The following is a 7,847-nucleotide window of genomic DNA, read 5'->3' as shown; positions in this document are numbered from 1 at the left end:
GTTCTGGCCTCAAGAACACCGTCTCTACATTTAAGACTAGACTTAAAACTTTCCTTTTTTATAAAGCTTATAGTTAGAGATGGATCAGGTGACTCTGAACCATCTCTTAGTTATGCTGATATAGGTTATTCTGCTGGGGGACCTCTACTGATAAACTGAGCTCCTCTCCTCTCTCCTTTCTCCTGTATCAATGCAAATGCCACCATTGCATGTCATTAACTTTGTATCTTCTCTCTCTTTTAGTTGTGTTTCCTCCTCTCTGTCTCCCTCTCTCTGTACTTTTCTGCAGGTATCCTCGGCCTGGAGCTGTACATCTCCAGAATCCAGTTCATCTGCCCAATGTTCTTGATGCTTGTTGTTGTCCTTATTGCCTGCTGTTCTTTTCTCTCTTCTCTTTCCACTCACCCCAACCGGTCAAGGCAGATGGCCGCCCACTATGAGCCTGGTTCTGCTGGAGGTTTCTTCCTCTAAAGGGAGTTTTTCCTCTCCACTGTTGCCTAAAGCTTGCTCAAATGGGATTGTTGGGTTTTCTCTATCATTTTTTGTATAAATATTTTCTGTAAGGTCTTAAACCTTACACTGTAAAGTGCCTTGAGATAACTTCTGTTGTAAATTGGCGCTATACAAATAAAATTGAATTGAATTGAATTGAATAACGATGGTGTGTGTTAGTTAGCACTCTGACGGAGAAGATAACAGCATTAGAGGAGCGCATCCAGACTTTAGAGAGGGTTAGAGAGCATGAGGCACCCAGACGACTCCACCATTAGAGTCCTCACAGCTGGGCGAGTGGGTGACGACTGGGCGGCATACTCTTTCAGCCAAAGCTAAGGTTTGCCCACCGGCGCACACCTCGTCCACGCTTCACGTGGGCAACAGGTTTGCCCCTCTCAGTGATCCACCAGCTGAGGAACTGAAAGAGCTCTGGTTATTGGAGACTCTATAATGGAACATGTGAAATTAGCCTTTAGGGGCTCCAGCGGCACTGGTCAGGTGTATCTCGGGAGCCAGGGCACCGGGCATAGAAGGTAATCTCAGGGCCTTAGGTCAGCATAGGTTATAAAAGATAGTGGTACATGCTGTAGCTAACAATATACTCCTTCGGCAGTCTGAGGTTACCAAGAATAACTTTAAAGAGGTGTTTAAAATAGCGAAGGCGATGTCCGAAGTTGTAATATGCTCTGGCCCCATCCCAATGAGACGTGGCGACATAACTTACAGCAGGTTATGGTTGCTGAACCGCTGGATGTCCAATGTGGGCTTTATAGATAATTGGAGTACCTTTGAGGGCAAAGCTGGCCAGTTAGGGCAGGATGGTGTCCATCTCATTTCTTGTAGTATAGCACATAGTTTGAGAACAGGCCTAGCTATGCGGTGACTACCCAGAGTCCAGGCCAGGGAGCAGGCAAACAGGCCAATCCAAGCGTCTGCTAGCTGCACAGATTCGTCACTCAGGGTTCAGCATATTGAGACTGTGTCTGTCCCCCGAGCTAAACAAAAAGTTAGAAAAACCCAGAAAGTCTGTTTTAGTAATTTAATTAACATAGACACCTCAAATTCAGAGCACACTGATTGTGCAGCCAGCACCTCTGATCTGAAGTTAGGACTGTTAAATATTCAATCTCTTACATCTAAAGCTCTTACTGTTAATTAAACTATCACAGATCAGTAGTTTGATATGTTAAATAGGTTTCTATTTAACAGAAACCTGGATTAAACAGGACAAGTATGTAGCTTTGAATGAAGCAACTCCTCCTGGATAAAGCTACATTTTGAAGTTCTCTATAGTAACTGTAGTAGAAAATTTTCCTCTTCCTCTAAATATTGTTAAATCTTAGTTGACTTCAAGGAAGGACTCAGTGTGATGAACCATCTCAGTTTAAACACCACAATCATGTAAATGTCTTCTGCTCTACCTCTCTCTAACCCTCATACTTATACTTCACAGGCCCCCCTCCACATAACTAGAGGGTAGGGCAGAAATAGTTGGAAAACAAGCAGGACTGAGGCTCTTGAGGACCAGGGTTGGCCACCCCTGAACTAGTACATTAAACCCTATACTGACACACTTTCTAAAACAGAAAGTGCCAGAAATAATAGAACCCCTGCTGAAAATAATAAATTCTTTACTCAGCAGTGGGTATGTTCCAAAATCTTTCAAATTAGCAGTCATTAAACAGCTAATTAAGAAACCTGCTCTCGACCCCTGTCAGTTGTTCAATTACAGGCCGATATCAAACCTCCCCTTTATCTCCAAGATTCTCAAAAAGATAGTAGCAGGGCAGCTATGTTCGTATCTACATAGAAATAACATACACAAACTCTATCAGTCAGGATTTAGGCATCATCACAGCACAGAGACAGCAATTGTTAAAGTAGTACATTACCTCCTATTGGCCTCTGATCAGGGTTGCACCACTATGCTTGTGTTACTTGACCTCAGTGCAGCTTTTGACACCATTGATCACCGTATTCTCCTTCACAGATTAGAAAATGGCTCCTGGCTTAGATCCTATTTGACTGATCGTTATCAGTATGTAGATCTAAATGGCGATTACTCCACATGCTATCACTGCTATTCTCCCTCTACATGCTTCCTCTGGGCAAAATAATAAGCATAGTATTAGCTTTCATTTTTATGCTGACGACACACAGTTATATGTTTCCAGATGAGATCAGTCAGCTTAATAAAGTTGAGCAATGTGTAAAGGATATATGAGACTGGATGCTAATGAACTTTCTTCTGCTTAATCCTGATAAGACAGAAGTACTAGTCATAGGACCACATGCAGCTAGAAGCAAGATTTTAGATCACACTGTAACTCTAGATGGCCTTTTTGTTACTACTTTGTTATCTAGTGCAACAGTAATATACCTTGGTGTGATTCTAGATTCCATTTGATTTGATTCATTTGAACCTCATGTAGATAATATCACCAGGACAGCTTTCTTTCACCTCAGAAATATTGCCAAGATAAGGAATATTTTGTCACTAGATGATGCAGGAAAATTAGTCCATGCTTTCAACACCTCTAGGTTGGACTACTGTAATGCCTCACTGTTTGGCTGTTCAACCAGGTGCTTAAACAAGCTTCAGCTAGTTCAGAAGGCAGCAGCGAGAGTCCTCACTAGAACCAGAAGATACGAGCACATCACCCCATCTTATCTACACTTCAATATCTCCCTGTGAAATTTCGCATTGATTTTAAAATACTACTTTTGACATTTAAAGCATTAAATGGCCTCGCGCTGCAGTATCTGAGTTAACTGCTACTGCCTTATGATCCGCTATGCCTACTTCAATCAAAGGATGCAGGCTGCCTGTCAGTACCTCGTATCATGAAAACTACACCTGGGGGCAGAGCCTTATCTTACAAAGCCCCAAAGTTAAGGAATAGCCTTCCAAATAGCGTTCGAGACTCAGACACAGTCTCAGTGTTTAAGTCGAAGCTAAAAACCTATTTATTTAGTCATCATGACTCTCACAGTGCTCCCAGGGGACTCCAGGTGAGACAGGGCCCGATGCTGTGGGTTAGATGATGGCGTCATTCACCCTGATGCCTGGTCGATATGCAAACTGCAGCGGCTCCAGTGCTGAGCTCACCTGGGTGCGGCGGTGGTTGAGGACGATCCTCTCCATAGCCTTCATCAGGTGGGAGGTTAAGGCGACGGTTCTGAAGTGGTTCAGCTCCTTAGGATGAGGTACTTCAGGAACTGGAACCAGGCAGGACTTAACTTAAAGACATTAACTATTATATTGGACTGCCTGCTGCCTAAAACATAGCATGTGATCACCCATATGAGGATGGGTTCCCTGTTGAGCCTGGTTCCTCTCAAGGTTTCTTCCCGTTGCCTTCTCAGGGAGTTTTTCCTTGCCACCGTCACCCTTGGCTTGCTCATCAGGGACAATCTGATTGTTGATTCATACACATTCACTATTGTGTAAACCTCCATAGTTTCTTTGCTTGTGTAAAGCTGCTTTGTGACAACGTCAATTGTAAAAAGCGCTATACAAATAAATGGAATTGAATTAATAATACTTATCCACATGGCATCTTTTATAAGATCCCACATCAGACAGCACTACTGGCAAAATATTCTGTGGACAGATGAAACCAAAATTGAGTTGTTTGGAAAAAACACACAACATTATGTGTGGAGAAAAAAAGGCACAGCATCAACATAAAAACCTCATCCCCACTATAAAACATAAAGGAGGGAGCATCATGGTTTAGGGCTGCTTTGCTGCCTCAGGGCCTGGACGGATTGTTCTCATTGATGGAAAAATGAATTCCAGAGTTTATCAAGACATTTTGCAGGAAGACGTAAGACCATCTGAGTGAAATTATTGAGCTTACATTTGTATTTTGGGAAAATAGCAAGGCGGATATGGTTTAATAATTATCCATTTCCTCCCCTTATTTCACAAGAAACTCTTAATAACTAATAATAAAACCTTTAGTAAAGATATATGGGATGCTTAAATATTTCAATAAAATCATTCTTTTTCTGTATTAAGACAACAGGCTGCCCCCAGGATCTCCTCTTTTGTCCAAATAAAGTTAAAAGTACACATATAATAAAAAAACTTAGTAACGGTGCTTCGTGTTTGGAAAAGAAATAAACAAAGAGATTGTACTTAAAGTGGTTAAAATACAACTAGAATCATTCTGAAATAGCAGCTGTAATCTTAGTTGATCAAATCATATTCAATAATAAGGGGTGGCAGTAGCGTAGGAGGTAGAGCAGTCGTCTACAAACCCCAGGGTGGGTGGTTTGATTCCCAGTTCCTCCTGGCTATTTGTGGAGGTGTCCTTGGACAAGACACCAAAACCCCATAGTAGTGCCGATGTACTGTCTGGCAGCTTTTGTACCACAATTTCCCCAAGGGGATCAATTAAGTTTCCGTTGTTGTTGGTCTGGTCATGCTGTCCTGTCATCATCACCTTTGCCATCTCCTCGTCTTTTCTGAACCTGCAGTTTCTTGCCCAGTGGCCAATTTTCCCACATGCATAACATGGTTTGTCTCCCTTTTGAGGCTGTCTCCCTCCCCCACAGCTCCATCCTCTACTCCTTCCTTGTGTGTGCTGTCCTGCCTGGTAAAACACACCAGAAAGATGGTCTCCTGAAGGAGTGGTTAACACATATGCTGCATTCTTTTTCTTATGAACCCCCACCATCCCATTTTCTCTGCTCTGCCATCGGTGTGTGAATGTGTGTGTGCTTGTGTGTGTTTGAATGGGTGAATGAGACACAGTGTAAAGCGCTTTGAGTACCAGCTAGGTAGAAAAGCGCTATATAAGTGCAGACCATTTACCATTTCATGGGTGGCACAGAAAGATGATACCTAGTAATAAAGTTATTTATCTGGGGAAAAGATGCTCCAATTGCTGTGCACATGGTCCAAACCTCCAATTCTGCGTCAGGGACAGAGTGGAGGACTACGGGAAGAGTCAATTGTGTGTGTTTCACATTTCCTCTTTTTTTCACATTTTCCCTTGCTTTAGATAATTAATTTCTTCTCTTTATAATAAAGAGAAGAAAATCTTTGTCTGTTGATTTACAACACGTGTTACCCATGTTCTCTTTTAGTCAAATTTCTGTAAATTCCCAGTTTGACAGTCAGTCAGCTTGTATAGTATAACACTTGAGCAACTAACCCTGGTAGTAAAACACTGCTTCTGTTGTCACCGTTAAGTTTCTGCAGCCAAACCGCTTCTGTTATCACCGTTAGGTTTCCGCTGCTTGTTGTTTTACTAGGACACTGTCAAATAACCACCACCCATTTACATATTTTCAATTGATCTTTCACACTTTCCATTAACTCTGAGCAGAACTGGCCTCTGTATTACAGCAATTCATTTGGTCTTTCTTAAAGGAGTTTTCACTCGCCCGTTTACGGTTTCAGTTCCAAACCTGAGTAGAGGAAAAGATCTTGAGATGTTGCTCAAAGGACCAAGATATTAAAAGAAAATCTCACTTGCTCAAAGATGACAGAGTCACTGAAGTCTTTTGAAAGTTTTACTTGCAAGGAGCCAGTACATGCACTTCAAAATTACATATCTGATATAACAACTCAACTCAATAATGCAGCATATATACACAACGTCTCCCCCTGAACGCTTCCTACATATCCGACTCCACTGGCTTTCAGTGTTTCTTTTCCACTGAAAAGATAAGAAAATGGCGCTGGCAGCTAAGTTTTAGATGATGCAATACTGAGCAATCTGTTTCATAACAATAATGCATAGAAAGATTAACACGTCATATTTTCTTTACACAGCTCTTTCTAGAGCACTTTACTTTATAATTATTCTCTTTGGCTTAGATATTTTGCTTGCTTTGTACTTCAATTGTAAGTCACTGTATATTAAAGCATCTGCCATATAACAAAATGTAGATGTAACTCCTTTGTTTTGCTGATGTTTTTTGCTGGTGTGAACAGTTGGTTTTGCTCACACCAGTCCACAAAGTCAGCAGTGAGCCACCTTTATTCCTGCTCATTTTCCCAAGATACCCAATCAACAATGGAGGTGGTCATTTGAGAATTTGTGCAAATGACAGTGTAGGGAGTTGTACGTGAAGTACAGTATAATGTGTAGAGGGTTAACAAGGAGGAGGAAAGCACACATGCTTCAGAGTACCACATCTGACACACAGTCACGCAGCCCCACTTACTGTGGCCTACCTGTGATGTAGTTGATAGTCCATGTGGTCAGATGTTGGTCCACACCTGCCTCTTCCAGCATTCCCCTCACTAGTGATGGCTGGATGGTGTTGAAAGCACTGTAGACCTCAAAGAACATGACTCAAGCAGAGAAAAAAGAGAAAAAGGACTGTGTAGGACTCACAGTAGGAACTTTACATGTTGGGACTATGACAGGGAAGGCTAGAGAGTTGGTTGACATGATGTAGAGAGGGAAGTTGGACATGCTGTGTGTCCCAGAGACCAGATGGAAAGGTAGCATGGCTAAAAGCATAGGATCAGAGTTGTTTTACCATGGTGTGGATGGAAAGAGAAATGAAGCAGGAGTTTGAAAGAGAGGTTTAGAGAGGATTGGGTGGTGACTGAAGCTAGAAATTGAAGATGTCATGTTCAGTGTTTTTTGTGGTTATACCCCACAGCTAGGATGTGAGTTTGAAGAAAAGTGTAAAAGAGTGTAGCCAGAAAACACAGGATGGTGGTGTGTAAAATGACTATGGTGGTGGGGACAATGAAGAGGACTAAGGCAGAGCAGAGGATGAAGTGGTGGAAGTTGAAAAAGGAAGAATTGTGTTTAATTTTTAGGGATGAGGTTTATGGGTGGTCAGATGTTGCTTTCAGATGGACTGGACAACTACAGCTAATGTGATCAGGGAGACAGGTAGGAGGGTGCTTGGTGTGCCCTCAGGGAAGTGAAAAGTGGACAAGGAGACCTGGTGAAGAAATAAGGAAGTCCAGGTGTGTATACAGAAAAAGATATCAGATGTTTTGGCGATAAGTCAGAGAGGCCAGATTGAGGTGATTTGGACATGATCAGAGGAGAGATTGTGAATATAAGGAAAACAGATGAACGGTAACGCAAGGCGGTTACAACAGCAAACTAACTGTAGACTGGTGAATTTCTAAACTCCGGCACATCACCTTGTAACCCTTTCCAGCTTTAAATTAACAATTATTGGTTGTAGATAATCTGAAAGCTTCTTTTGACATAAGTTTATTTTTCATGTTGAGCAAACTGAGAAGGTTTGAGTGTTTTTTTTTTCTGTCAAAGTAGCTCTAGTCCACCTCAAAGCTAATTTTGAGACTCCTAGTATGCTAACAGGAATGACCTCAAAAAACCCAGTTGGGTTTATATAGATCTAAT

The sequence above is a fragment of the Anabas testudineus genome, chromosome 18 (genome assembly GCF_900324465.2).
Source record: "Anabas testudineus chromosome 18, fAnaTes1.2, whole genome shotgun sequence".
NCBI lineage: Eukaryota > Metazoa > Chordata > Actinopteri > Anabantiformes > Anabantidae > Anabas > Anabas testudineus.
Note: the sequence above shows the minus strand (reverse complement) of the source record.